The sequence below is a fragment of the Xyrauchen texanus genome, chromosome 3, assembly GCF_025860055.1.
Source record: "Xyrauchen texanus isolate HMW12.3.18 chromosome 3, RBS_HiC_50CHRs, whole genome shotgun sequence".
Lineage (NCBI taxonomy): Eukaryota > Metazoa > Chordata > Actinopteri > Cypriniformes > Catostomidae > Xyrauchen > Xyrauchen texanus.
Window position 1 is genome coordinate 46,520,234 of NC_068278.1, and position 14,731 is coordinate 46,534,964.

General features: G+C 37.8%; 1 protein-coding gene across 1 annotated transcript in view; it reads left to right on the top strand.

Moving 5' to 3' along the window:
- Positions 1-14,731, top strand: part of LOC127633466 (teneurin-1-like) — a 317,015-nt gene that overhangs the window by 82,841 nt on the left and 219,443 nt on the right. The window lies entirely within an intron of this gene.

A 14,731-nucleotide genomic window follows, 5' to 3' on the forward strand; every position in this document is an offset into this window, starting at 1 on the left:
GAGATTTCATTCATGTGCATATGTGTCTGTCTGTATGTGCATGTGCGTTACTCTGAAGTGCCCTCATCAGTGTATGACTTTACAATTTTAATGAGAGTTGGTGCAGAGGGAGATACACATGCAGTTAAACAGACTTGCCAGTCTCGCTCTACACACACACACATACACACACCATTTACTCTACACTACTCACTGATGCAATATTTATGCGCCGGTCTAATAACTACTTTGGTGTGTAAGGCACACTCCATTATATAATACGCACACATATACACACACATTAAGGTTATTTTATTGTTATACACACATACTGAACATTAGGTTATATTTGATTGACCCCTGTGGAAGCATTGTAAATCATTGTTTTGGTGATGATTGGGTGTAGCTGGTTGTCCTCGTTTCTCCTAAAGGAACAGTTTAACCAAAAATATAAGTTCATATCATAATTTACTCACCCCATTGTCATTCCAAACCCCTATCACTTTCTTCTGTGGAACACAAAAGGAGAGGTTAGGCAAAAAAAACAACTTCAGTCACCATTTAATTTAATTGTATTTAAAAAGATGCAAAAGTGAATGGTGAAGCTGTCAGGCTCCTAACATTCTGCCTAACACCTCCCTTTATGTTCCACGGAAAAGAGAAATCATATGGTTTTTTTCTTATGGTGAGCTCATTAAACTGATTTGGAAGTAAAAACGTGCCAACTCTGTTGTGTTTACATGATGTGAATGCACACAAATTTGGATATCAATATCAATAAATGGATCTAAATATTGATACAATATCATGAGAAAACTTATTGCGATATATTGGTATTTTATTGTATTAACAGCACTATTTAAGAAACACCTTTTTTAAGATTCACTTCATGCCAGATTCACAGTCCTGTTGACTGAACTTAAAAAAAAAACTTATCCTTGACCTTTCCTGACTTCCTTTACCATCTGTCACATTTACAGTAAGCTCCAAGATTCATTCCTGTACATTTTGTTAAGCACTACATCCACACTAGATTTTGTTCTTGCTTGTAGTGCTTTTATTTAGTACTTAACTTGTATCTTCTGTCTGCTTTTTGCTTAGTATCTTCTTATTCACTTACATAATATATGCACACTCTCTTATCAAGTCACTTTGATAAGACAGTGTCTGCCTAACATTTTAATTTAAATGTTAACAGTGATAGGATCATGAGATATAATTAAATATATTATTATATTAATTATATACAAGCTAATTTAAAGATGCCATATCATTAAAAAAGAGGGTTGTCTTTGCTGTTTTAAAATACAAGTTGAGAAATAATAGTGTTGTAGCCTGGTTTGTAGATATACTCGGTAATAACACATAGACCCCTCCCCATTTATTGAAACAAACTGTAAAAAATGTTTGTTTCCGAAATCTTTGTTTGTGATGTTTACATATTCAGCAACATTGCCACCCAGTCATGGAGAAGTAATAATTGTTTCTTAACACAAGAAGATGATGTTTGCAAAGGCAAGCATCTCTATTACTGTCGGGGTTAGGGTGTTTGAAAACCCTGATTTGATTTTTGCATGGGCAATCACCACTCATATTTTCTTCTGAAAATCTAATTGATGTCTAGATGTGGGGGATCTCTGACAGACATTGTTTTGTTCTGCCCGTGGGGCAGCATCTGGGCCCTGCATAGCCTTCCAGAGAATCCCAGTATTAGACTCGAGTGGTTGAAGTTTATTTTGACCAAGGACCCTGGACCTTAGGTTTGTATAGCACATTTCTGTGTGGATTGAATTGTTAACCTGTTAAATGTAATGCAGGCTTTGCAAAGAGGCTGTTATTGAAAAAATATAGATGGAAAATGTTATTTTTATATGTTACATAGTATGTCAATTTCAGAGAGCATTTTCAAATGTACATTCAGTCACAAAATGATTAAAATCATCACAAAACATTTTTTTTCCCATCTAGATTTACCTTGGACTTGGGTACATGTTTTGCTTCCTTCTGAATGAGCAGTTAAGGTGCTCTTTTTTCTCTCTCTCTCTTTCTTTCACTCTCTCACAGAAAGATGGATGTAGTATGGATACCATATTTGTGTCTAGAGAGATCTAATTAATTTCTCCTGAGTCAATAGATCCAAATTAAAATTAACTGCAAAGGCCGAACAGACGCATTAAGGGCAGACTGCATTGTATCTGATGTGCGTGTGTGTGTGTGTGTGTGGGCATGTTTATGTGGTTTACGAGGACAATTTTTTACTGGTAATTACAAGGGTATTATGTGTGTGTGTGTGTGTGTGTGTGTGTGTGTGTGTGTGTGTGTGTGTGTGTGTGTGGTGAGAGTGTGAGTGTGAAAGTGAATCTGTGAGATTAGGTATGAGAAGAGAGCTTACAACAGTAAACTTTTCTAAATCCAGAGTGAGTTCAGAGGTTCTTTAAAAGCAAAACCCTTTCTGCTGAACTGCTGCATAATGTTGTCAGTGTGCCTACTGAGAACTCATGAAGCCAATTACACGTTGTGGATGTTTCTGCTCATTGAGACAAAACAGTGTGGAAGCAGCATTAAAAAGGTTCCTCTTCTCTAAAAAAAAAAACAAATAACCTGGTAAATCTGTACCCATATATTTATATATTCTGCAGTTTTTTATGTACACAAGCCCCACAAAGTGTCTGATTTTTTTTTCTCTTGCACAACTAGAACTGTCAGCATTTTTTTTTTTACTGCTTCAACTAAAATGTCTGCTGAGAGACACATTATTACAAAACAGACAAGAAGATGTGTTAACATGCTAAATACCTTATTAGTACCTTATTAGTAACACAGGATACTGTGTAATATGACCTTAGTGCAATGACAGATGGCTTCTTAATAGGGATGGGTCACATTGATTGTCTAGTCATCCAACAATCAAATAGTTTTTAGTTTTTATATTTTCTGTAAGGCGATCCTTTAATTAGTTTTATGACAGCATGCTGTACTTTAGCCTTAGACAGTTTGCATGATAAAACCTTCTCAGAGTTACGTCTTTAAAATTATACCTGTTAAAGCACCGTTGTTCTTTCAGAATGACTCGCAGACTTAAGTAAACACATAACTGTTAGTCAGAAGGTTGCTGGTTCAATTCTCACAGTCACCACCATTGTGTCCTTAAGCAAGGCACTTAACTCCAGGTTGCTCCAGGGGGATTGTCCCTGTGATAAGTGCACTATAATTCGCTTTGGATAAAAGCATCTGCCAAATGCATAAATGTAAATGCATGACATTTATTTGATGAATAATAATGAAACACGGGAATGTAATGTCTCTTTTTGGCATAAGCCTGTCTGTTTGTCTGATGAAATTGCTACTCAGATTCTGTCAGAGATAGGAGGCAGGGGTGAGGAGCCTAACCCTGTGCGGGACAGGACTCAACTGGTGGTGGTGGGGAGGTGGAGGTTGCCATGCTGGTGCAATGAAAAAGCAATGTGAAAGATTGTAAACAGACTTTTAAAGCAAGGGCTGATATATGATTAGGTGTTGGTGAAAAAACAATATCGATATTTATCAAAAAAAGTACGTTTCGATATCGATTCGATATTTTGCCTATTTTCTAAATTTTCTACATGAGGTACTTGTCGCTAAAGAATGCAAGCAGTTCGGCAAAGTTATTCATACAACTAGCTAACTGAATCACAGTCATGAAATCAGCCTTTTATGAAGTAAAAAAACATAGACCTGCTGTCATGGATACTGGTAATGAGGCTCGGTAGCTGCTGTCTAGCTGTCTGGTTGATATTATATTGTTGTCGAAGTTATGTTTAATTCATTCTTAATGTCTAACAAACATGTGGTGTGCAGTTCTGCCCCCTATTAATGGTATGAAATGTATAACGTGATAAATATTTATATTAAATGATTTGAAAAAATATTATGATAATTTTCTTTTTAGCCATATTGCCCAGCCCTTCTAGGAGCTACCTAGACAATGGCTTGATGATGATGTACAGCTGTGAGTCTTCCTACTAGAACTACACTTACGCTTACATTTCCAGCCTAACGGCTGTCAGACAGACATTTTTGGCAGTTGTGTCGAGTCCTTTGCTGTTTTTAGAGCGTCCCGCCACAAGTACTTTTAAGATGTACATGTTCGCAGATGAATATTGATCTGTTTCTCACTCAAACTTATCATATCACTCCTGAAGACATGGATTTAATCATTATTTTATGTGGCCTTTATCTAATTTTTGGAGCTTGAAAGGTCTGGTCACCATTTGCTTCCATTGTATGGACCTTCAGAGATGAGATATCTTATAAAAATAATTGTTTATGTACTGAAGAAGAAAGTCATACACACCTGGGATGGCATGAGGGTGAGTAAATGGGTTAATTTTTGTGGGTACTGTCTCTTTATGAATGATGTACAATTGATTTCAGGTGAATTCAAAACCAGCTTAACTATACAATACTTCCTTTAGACTGACAGGTCAACAGACAAAAAAAAGTTTTTCACATCCTTACTAATATGCTAAATACTTCTCAGAAACATAGGATACCGCATGATATAACCTTTAGATTTTGCGCAACAGCAAATTGCTTCTTAATAGTCTCCCTGTGTTCATTTATCTGCTCTTGATGCTCACATCTACTTTGGTGTAAAGATTTGTGACAGGTTTTTAAAAGCTCACAACACCTGTGTTCTCAGTCTTTTGAGATCTGCAATTGCGTGTGCTAAAAGAGTCTTTTCCTGTTGGGAGCTGTGCTCTTCCCCCAAACCTGAGGTGAGGTCCCTTGTCTCTCTGCAGACTCCCATCTTTACAGTTCAGCCTGTGTCACACCACACGGTAAAACCCGATAAATTGAGAATACTTAAAACTTTTGTTGTAACCGATTACCCAAGAATATTTAAGTACCTGTAATAAATGTATTAATTAAACTGTCATTTAAAAAAATATATTTTCAGCTATTTTTTTGGGGTCCTTTTGTAGGCTTTTAATGACAGAGTTAGTGGAGAGGAGACAGAAAATGACAGGGGAGCAGAGTGGGATTGGAATCAGGAAAGGACCTAACGAGCCAGGATTCGAAAAAACATAGACTCAAATAAAATTAAAACATCATTACTCGTTAAGAAAACATAGAAGTTTATTGTTGGGTCAACTAAATAACTGGTTTTGATTGCTACACTGATAATGTTTATAAGTTAGTAGTATTCTTTGGGTTTACAGTGCACTGGAGCCGATAAATGGCGCAGTTTGCTCTTCCTCATACAACGGCAGACTGCAGATTACACAGCCACAGTAAATTAATTATCATACTAAAGGTTTTTAATTTACCAAGTCCTGAAAAGGTAAAAAGAGATTATAATGAAAGTCAAAGGTGATGGAATTGAGACAGACACGCAGTGGTGAAACTAGGACGTATGATTATCAGACAGTAATACAATTAATCCAAGGAATGGATACATCTGCAGTACAAATTGAACTATACATCTGCAGTCCAAATTGAGCATGAGGGAACAGCTATTTTCCACACTTCACATAGTGTGTGTATCTTTTGTGTGTATTTGTGTGTGCGTGAGAGTTAGATTAGCTCATGTAACCGTCCATTTTTAACAGTAGTGTGTAAATGCATTTGGCTTTTAGATCTCAAAGAAACGATTAAATTGTCTTACCAACAATGTCATTTCACATCATGTCAGTGTGTCTATGTCCACATAGGCAATGCCAAGAATCCTTGAACATCTAAAACATCATAATGGATCACAGATATATGCCTGTGTATGTTATATGCTACTTTATTAGTCATTATTTTTCACTACACTATACAATAACAATGCAGTGGTTTTGCCTTAGAGCACAAACACACACATACACAAACACACACACAACTCAGCAGAATGCATGTATATCTATACTCTGCCCACGTAGCCATGCCCCCCACACCACACCTCAGTCACACCTCCCCTCTGTATTGAATTATGACTCCCACAAACTCATATGAATACAGAAAAGATGGAGATAGAAAGAAAAATCGAATCGACCTCAACTCGTCTTTCTCTCTGCATTAATTTTTTCTCTCTCTCCCTCCCTCCCTTCATCATTTCATTTAATAGCAGCGGAACAAGCCTTCATTTCATATTCAGACAGTAATACGTTTTTATTTGTTCTGTTCATTTATTTTTTTATGTGGTTATTTATTTGTGTTTCTTCATCCTTTGACAGGAAATTGTCAGAGGTACAAATTAGAATAAAATGACCTCTCTCCCACTGTCTCTACCATTCTTTCTCTATTCCTATCCCTCTCTCTGCTTCGCTGTAAGATTACTCTATTAATTCTTGATGCTTGTACAGTAGGTGGCAGAAATTCTGAATCTGAAATGATGGATTTTCACCTATGAATTAATTTCATATCTGTCATTTAAAGTTCAAGCATCAGAGCTGTCATTCCTGTGCCATCGGTTTTAGAGTGAATAAGGCAGAAGGGAGGAGAGCGAGAGAGATGGGTGGATGAGATGGAAGAGTTTACGGTTGGGAAAAGGGCGAGAGGTTTTCTACTCCTCTGAGGAATAATAAAATTCTCTTTATTCTCAGTACGTGTGTGTATTTTAGAGGCAACAGTGCTGTGATATTGTGAGCTTATGATGTAGCTTCAGAAATGTGCATTAACGATGCAGCATAAAAAAATCTAGAAAGTGTATTCTTTATAATTTAAAAAGAAATTCAAGTCAGCTCTATCTCATTACTGACATTATTACATGCTTATAAAACATCTATAACCATATTTTAAGCATCATAAATGCATGTTGACAATGCAGAATAACAATGAGAATATGTTCTCTATTCTCCTTATTTAGCCCCGCCCCTTTTCCATACGCCGCCCTTCCGAATTTTGTCATCTAACTTCCTCATTGTATTGAAGCTGCTGAGAAGAGTTTACGTGTGGGACTACATGTGGCTTACATGTGGGAGCACAGAATTTAGTTTTCAACAAGAGTTTATGGTGTGAGTCTGCAGCACCCCTTTACTATGGGAAAATGCTGAGGTGTTTTTCCTGTCACTCTAAATGTAAATTTTTTCCCACTCCCACGGAGGTAAATTGGACCTGGCAGATCACATTCAGACAGCTATAACACACTGCACTTTTTTTTTGAAGCGTTTAATTGTTATACATGTTATTCTGCTTAATTTTTAGGTTTCAACTTGTTAATAATTTGTGTTCAAATATGTAGTTGATGTGAAATTTCCAACAGTGACAGCTCATATTATTACACATGCAAGTTCAACATTAAAGAATCACTATATTTTTAGAGACTTAAATGTGATTAAAACAGTTGTAAAAGGAATATAAAATAAAACAAACACTTTCACATGTGTATGTGTGTATGTATAAATATAGTTGCACCCCTCCCCCGTCCCTGTTTAAAGCTCAAAAAATCTCGTCATCTGAACAATAACGCAAGGGGTGAATGACATGAGAAGATGGTAAGAGTTTTCATACAGAGATATTTTAAATGACTTTGTGTTGTCTCATGAGACAATTTCATGAGCACAGAGGCATACAGTGGTGGTGGTGTAGTGGTCTAAAGCAGTGGTTTTCAAAGTGGGGGCCGCAGCAAGTTGGAAGGGAAAAAAAAAGATTTAAAAAAAAAAAAAAAAAGATTTTTTTTTTATACATTTTATAAATATTTTTAAAATATTAAAAATGTATATAAAAATATTTATATTATTATGAGTATTGTTATGAAATAGCATTATAATAATTTGTCGCGTATCTAAACATTAAACTTTTAATGCTAATATTTCTGAATGGCTAGTACACCACATGTAATCTGTCAGTGTAGCCTTGGTAACAACCGCCAATTCAGCTATTCAGCTATTTATTTAGTTAGCTGGCTAGCTCTATCAAAATGGATAGATTTTTAAAAAGGAAAAAACCTGACGAGCCAGCTATCGAAACCTCAGATAAAAAAAATAAGAAAACGAACTCCTGGCCGAGTAAGACTCGTAGGTATGAGGCAGCATACATAAAGTATGGATTTACCTGTGTTACGCAGAAGAATGGACATGAGTGCCCCAAATGCGTTCTCTGCTTCGAGATCCTCTCCAACGAATGCTTAAAACATCTAAACTTCAACGTCACCTGAACCAGAAGCATCCAGCAGAGGCCGAAAAACCAGTCGACTTTTTTAAAAGAAAGGAAGAACATTTGACCAGGCAGTCAGCAACATTCGTGCGGCAAGCTACTGTCCCTGAGAGAGCATTGAGGGCATCGTTTTTGGCTTCCTTTCACATTGCGTGAGCTAAAAAGTCGCACACAATTGGGGAGGATTTGATACTACCAGCTACCAAAGACATTGTTAAAGAGCTACTGGGTGAGGATGCTGCCAAGAAAATTGACGCTGTACCACTCTCTGATAACACTGTGAGCAGACGTATTGGAGAAATGGCTGAGGATGTGTCTGCTCAACTGTTGGACCAGGTGAGAGCTAGCGAATATTTTGCACTGCAGCTAGATGAGAGTACGGATGTGGCTAACGCTGCCAAGTTGCTTGTGTACATCAGATTCATTTCCCAAGAAATGTTCGTTGAGGAAATTTTATTTTGTAAGGCACTTGAAAGTAGAACTACTGGGAAAGAGATTTTTCAAGTGCTGGACGAATATATGAATTCAAATTGACTTGACTGGTCTCGTTGCGTGGGTGTGTGTTCTGACGGGGCCGCGGCTATGACTGGGAAGAACTGTGGGGTGACGGCTCTCATCAAACAGAAGGCCCCGAATGCTGCGTTCACGCACTGTATGCTCCATTGAGAAGCACTGGTGGCTAAACGGTTGGATGATGAGCTTAATCAGGTACTACAGGACATAATACAAGTAGTAAACTTCATTAAAGCCCGCCCCTTGAAACACCGACTGTTTGCTCTTCTGTGTAAAGAAATGTGAGCCTGTTTTGATGGATTGCTGCTTCACTCAAACGTACGCTGGCTTTCACGGGGGGCAGTTTTGAACCGTGTGTATGAGTTGCGGAGGGAGGTCGCAGAGTTTCTCTTGTCTGAGAAACATCAGCTGGCTGACCGTTTTAAAAATGCAGCCTGGATTCTCAAACTTGCATATATGGCTGACATTTTTTGTCATCTGAATGTGCTTAACCAAAGCATGCAAGGGCGTGACACATACATAGTGCATATGCAAGACAAAGTGCGTGCTTTTTCCTTGAAGATTACGATGTGGTCAAACAAGCTCAAGGAGGGAATTACAGAAATGTTCCCACTATTACACCAAGAGCTGCTGTCATCTGGTGGCGAGTTGGACACCATTTCTCCACTGATAAAATCCCACATGGAGCACCTCCAGGGATATTTCAGAGACTATTTCCCTGACCTTGACAGCACCCATCTAAACTGGGTAAGGAACCCATTTGCCCCTGATGTAGGCTCTTGTCTGGACTTAAAATCACAGGAGGAGCTGATTGAGATGACTACTTCATGGGATTTAAAAATGAAATTTTAGGCTCTTTAATTTTTCCCTCTCTAACTACTGGATGTATGTAAGAAATGACTTTCCCATCCTAGCCAAGAGTGCTCTGAAATGCCTTCTTCCTTTTGCAACCACTTATTTGTGTGAGTCTGGTTTTTCAACTTTAAAAGTAATTAAAACAAAACACAGAGCACGTCTAAATGTGGAGAGTGACATGCGTGTTGCACTGACAGACATAAAGCCCAGGCTTGACAAACTGTGTAGGAGCCACCAGGCCCACCCATCCCATTAATATGCTCTCTCTCACACACACACACACTCACTCACTCACTCACACACACACTCACACTCACTCACTCACTCACTCACTCACTCACTCACTCACTCACTCACTCACTCACTCACACACTCACACACACTCACTCACTCACTCACTCACTCACTCACACACTCACTCACACACTCACTCACACACAATGTTGTTGAATGTTGCCACCAGGCCCAGCCTTCCCATTGATATGCTCTCTCTCACACTCACTCACACACACACACACACACTCACTCACTCACTCACTCACTCACACACACACACTCACTCACTCACTCACACACTCACACACAATGTTGTTGAATGTTGCCACCAGGCCCAGCCTTCCCATTGATATGCTCTCTCTCACACTCACTCACTCACTCACTCACACTCACACTCAGTCACTCACACACTCACACACACTCACACTCACTCACCCACACACTCACACACTCACTCACACACTCACTCACACACAATGTTGTTGAATGTTGCCACCAGGCCCAGCCTTCCCATTGATATGCTCTCTCTCACACTCACTCACTCACACACACACACACACACACACACACACTCACTCACTCACTCACTCACTCACACACACACACACACACACAATGTTGTCTTCCCATTGATATGCCTTCAATGTTGCCACCAGGCCCAGCCTTCCCATTGATATGCTCTCTCTTCTTCTTTTCTCTCTCTCACACACACACACACACACACACACACACACACACACACACACACACACACACACACACAGATAGATTGTTGAATGTTGCAACCAGGCCCAGCCCTCCCATTGACATTCTCTCTCTCACTCTCTCACACACACACACACACACACACACACACACACACACACACACACACACACACACACACACACACACACACCCTCTCGTTAAGATCTCTCTCTTTTTCCATTCACTGACACACAAAGATACTTGAATGTTGAATGTTGAAATTACTGTACCAGATTTGAAGATGTTGAAATTACCATATATGAAGATCTGACATACAAATGTTATTATTACAACACCAATAAAGGTTAATGGATGTTCACCTAAATGTTTTATTTATTTATTTCTACATTTGCCGTAGTATTGTCGATGGGTTTAACAACACATCATGGAAAAGGGGGGCCTTGGCCAGAACCTAGTGGTATTTGGGGGGCCTTGTCATGGAAAAGTTTGGGAACCCCTGGTCTAAAGCACATAACTGGTAATTAGGTAATCAGAAGGTCAATGGTTCGATCCCCACTGCCACCACCATTGTGTCCTTGAGCAAGGCACTTAACTTCAGGTTGCTCCGGGGGGATTGTCCCTGTAATAAGGGCTCTGTAAGTCACTTTGGATAAAAGCGTCTGCCAAATGCATAAATGTAAATGTAAATACAGTATCAGTATGTCTACGCCGTAAAGGTAGGATCTTTATTCATGAATGAAGTACTCTTGTTTTAAAATCACCCACTCTGCATCCAGTTGTTATGACGTCCCCTGAACTCTTTAAAATTCTCAGCATAGATTTTGACAACTCTATAACCTGTAAATCCACTTATTACACTTTGACATCAACACCATAGATATAGAACTGCTAGAACGGAAGTTCAGAGGCTGTTTCTCTGGCGCATAAGGTGATTAACTGAAAAGAAAGTCTCCATCTGACTTTAACTCCGTTACTGACATTATTAATCTATATGCCCTTCAGTCTAGCAGAAAATGGCATATTTTTTCCTCGCTGTACATTCTAGGTCACTTGTCCCAAAACCACTAATAAAAGCAACAGATGAGATGATGTGGGTTAGAAGATTATTACTGTGCCATAAAATAAGTTTTTGAGCTCTTTTTGCACTTCAGCTAAAGTCAAAGGTCCATTAATAAAATACTAATAAAAAAGGTGTAAAAAAAAATATCAACGTATTAGTGCTTATTAAGAGATTGTAATCTTCCTGGAAGGATTTTTTTTTTCTTTTCTTTTTTGGTATTTAACTCCAAGCAATCATTAAAATGATTTTAGAATAGAAAGGATGGTGGCATACTTATGATTAAGCATCTGGGCTTGTAACACAATAACCAGTGAGTTTAATAACAACAATAATAAAGAATAAGGAACAGATTGATTTAGAAAAAACAAATTCGAATCAAATTTACAAGTAACATCATTGTTCCTTGCATAAGACTCACAGTATAAAAGCAGATTAGCCAGTGCTTTCTATTTTTGACATTTTATATTTTTCATCATTTAGTTTTATAGACTCAATCTAATAAAACAAAAACACAGAATAGATGGTAGTGTACAATAATTACAGTGCTAAGCACCTTTCTCATTTATGGAGGCTCTAACTAATCTAGGAAATATTATTTATACGTGAAGAAAAGTCAGGTCTAGCTGTGACACTTAACCTGCCTATTCGGATGGCGGTTTAGCTGTCCAAACATGTTTCACTCGTGCATCTATTTGCTTCAGGTTGCTGGGCCACAGTTAATGTAATTTCTTTCACATATACATCAGGACTTTATTACCTCCTTCAGAAGAAGTGGAATTGTGAAAGTTTGATAGCTGCTTTCCTGTCTGGAGGCCTGTCTGAGTAGCACACAAGCTTTAATGATTAAACAGAAGATTGAGTTGAACCCTCAGCGAGTGTTTGTAGCTCTGCACCTCTACAGCACAATAATTGAACACATGTGGTTTGTACCAGTCCATCCTCTCTGTTTGAATGATATCTTTGCTAATGACGCTGCCTTTAATCATCCAGCACTTGTAATGATCTTTTTGCTCATGCTCATGCAAACTTTCAAATGGTGTATGTTTGCAGAGAAGAGCGTTATTATTATAGGGGAGATATATGCGACTGTGAACTATTTTAGAAATAGGTTTTGGTACTTGTGTAATTTTGTGTGATGTTAACACGGCTGACGTGTTTCACTGAAGTTTCATTTAATGTCGGTTTTAATGAGGTTTCCTCTGTTTTAATCTTGAGTGCGTTCTCTCAAACAATCCCTTTTGAACTCCTCTCTTCATATGAGTGTGGGTGTCTGTGTGTTGAAGGGTGGCTTGATGAGACATTTTAAAATTACTCTTGTCATTTCAGAAAGATGAAAAGTAATAAAGTGCAAGAGAAAAAAAGAGAAAAGGTCTTTCTCTCTCTCTCTCTGTCACACGTGTGTGTTTTTAAGACACCGGTGTAAAAGATTGTCTCTCTCTTTGCTTATACTATCTGTTTATCTGTGTTCATATCCACCTCGGCCATCTGCTATGCATGCTGTCCATTTCTATTCAAACAGCACTTAGTTATTTCTCTCTCTATCTTTTCTCTCACAGCATCTGTTGCCGGTACAGTTTCTTCTTTTTACATTTGCATTTTTTACTCTCCTGGAGGCTCTTTCTTTCTCTTTATATTTATTTTACTCTCTCTGCCTTTCAAATGTTTCAGTGTTACAATGTTTTTTTATATGCATGACAGATAATGGCATATTTGTTTTGCCAAAGCACTAGTTATAATAATGAACAGTGCAAAATTCATAATTAGGGAGAAAATAACATAATGATAATAATAATAAATCAAAGCAATATAATAGTTAAATTATACAAATCACAAATAACACAGCAATAATAATGAAGCAATATCACAATAGCTAGAGTACTGCTGTGTTTAGTAACATCACTGAAGTAATTTGGCCGTGGTTTATGCAGAATGCCGCAGGTGACCAGTTCTAAAAGCAGTTTTAAAAACAAGAAGGTACTATTGAGTACAGTAGCAAAAATTATAGATTATACTATAGTTATACTAATCAGCCAATCATGTGGCAGCAGTGCTATGTATAACATCATGCAGATACAGGTCAGGAGCTTCAGTTAATGTCCCTTTTCAACCATCAGAATGGGGGGTTATGTCAGTGATTTCGACCATGGTATGATTGTTGGTGCCAGTCAGGCTGGTTTGAGTATTTCTGTAACTGCTGATCTCCTGGGATTTTCATGCACTACAGTTCTTAAGAGTTTTCGCAGAGTGGTGCCTAAAACAAAAACAAAAAATCTCCAGTGAGCGGCATTGTAAAAAAAAAATAAAATAAAATGATATATATATATATATATATATATATATATATATATATATATATATAGGCCTCATTGAGCTGAGGAATAGTCCACCTAAAAATAATAATTGTCTTATAATTTACTCAACCTTATACTGTCTCAAACACTTCTTTCGCAGAGTGCAAACAAATATATTTTGAAGGATATACAATATACATTTTTCCATACAATGCAAATCAATGGGATCCAAAACTTTCAAGCTCCAAAAAGAACAAAGACGGCATAATTCTGTAAATATTGTTCATTATTAGTGCACGTTGACTAATGTAGTTAATTAATAACTAATACAACCTTATTGTAAAGTGCTTCCAAATGTTCTGTACCGCTATAAGAAATGTCAGCAATGCTGCTTGTCCAATTCAATTAGAGGGCTGGAACCAACTGTTGTATAATATAAGAAAAATGTACACCAATAGTAAATGTGAGTTTAGGCAGAGAGGAAAATACAAGCCATGGCAGGCAGAATGTAGCTGCTTGTACCACCACTAATAGATGGGAGTTATTCATTGTTAAGCAAGTTGTCAACATGTGGGACCTTTACAAAGTTAATTTGTGCAACAAATTTTACTCTTTGTTGTTTAAATTATGAAGTTGTCAATTTAGGAATGATAGGACTCTACCTTTTTTCGTATTATTTTCCTTCTTTTCTGAACCTCTTTTATTTGTCTTTTGCTCATCCCTTTTGTCTGTCTCTTTCTCTCTCTCCGTCTGTCATCATTCTTGGAAAGGACATTCGATGGGTAAAATCACGCCTCTCACACACACACACACACACACACACACACACACACACAGAGAGAGAGAGAGAGAGAGAGCATTTACATTGTTTTGATCACAGAAAATACAATCAGTGCCGGCTCCATACTACTGACACTTGAAGGTAAGAAAG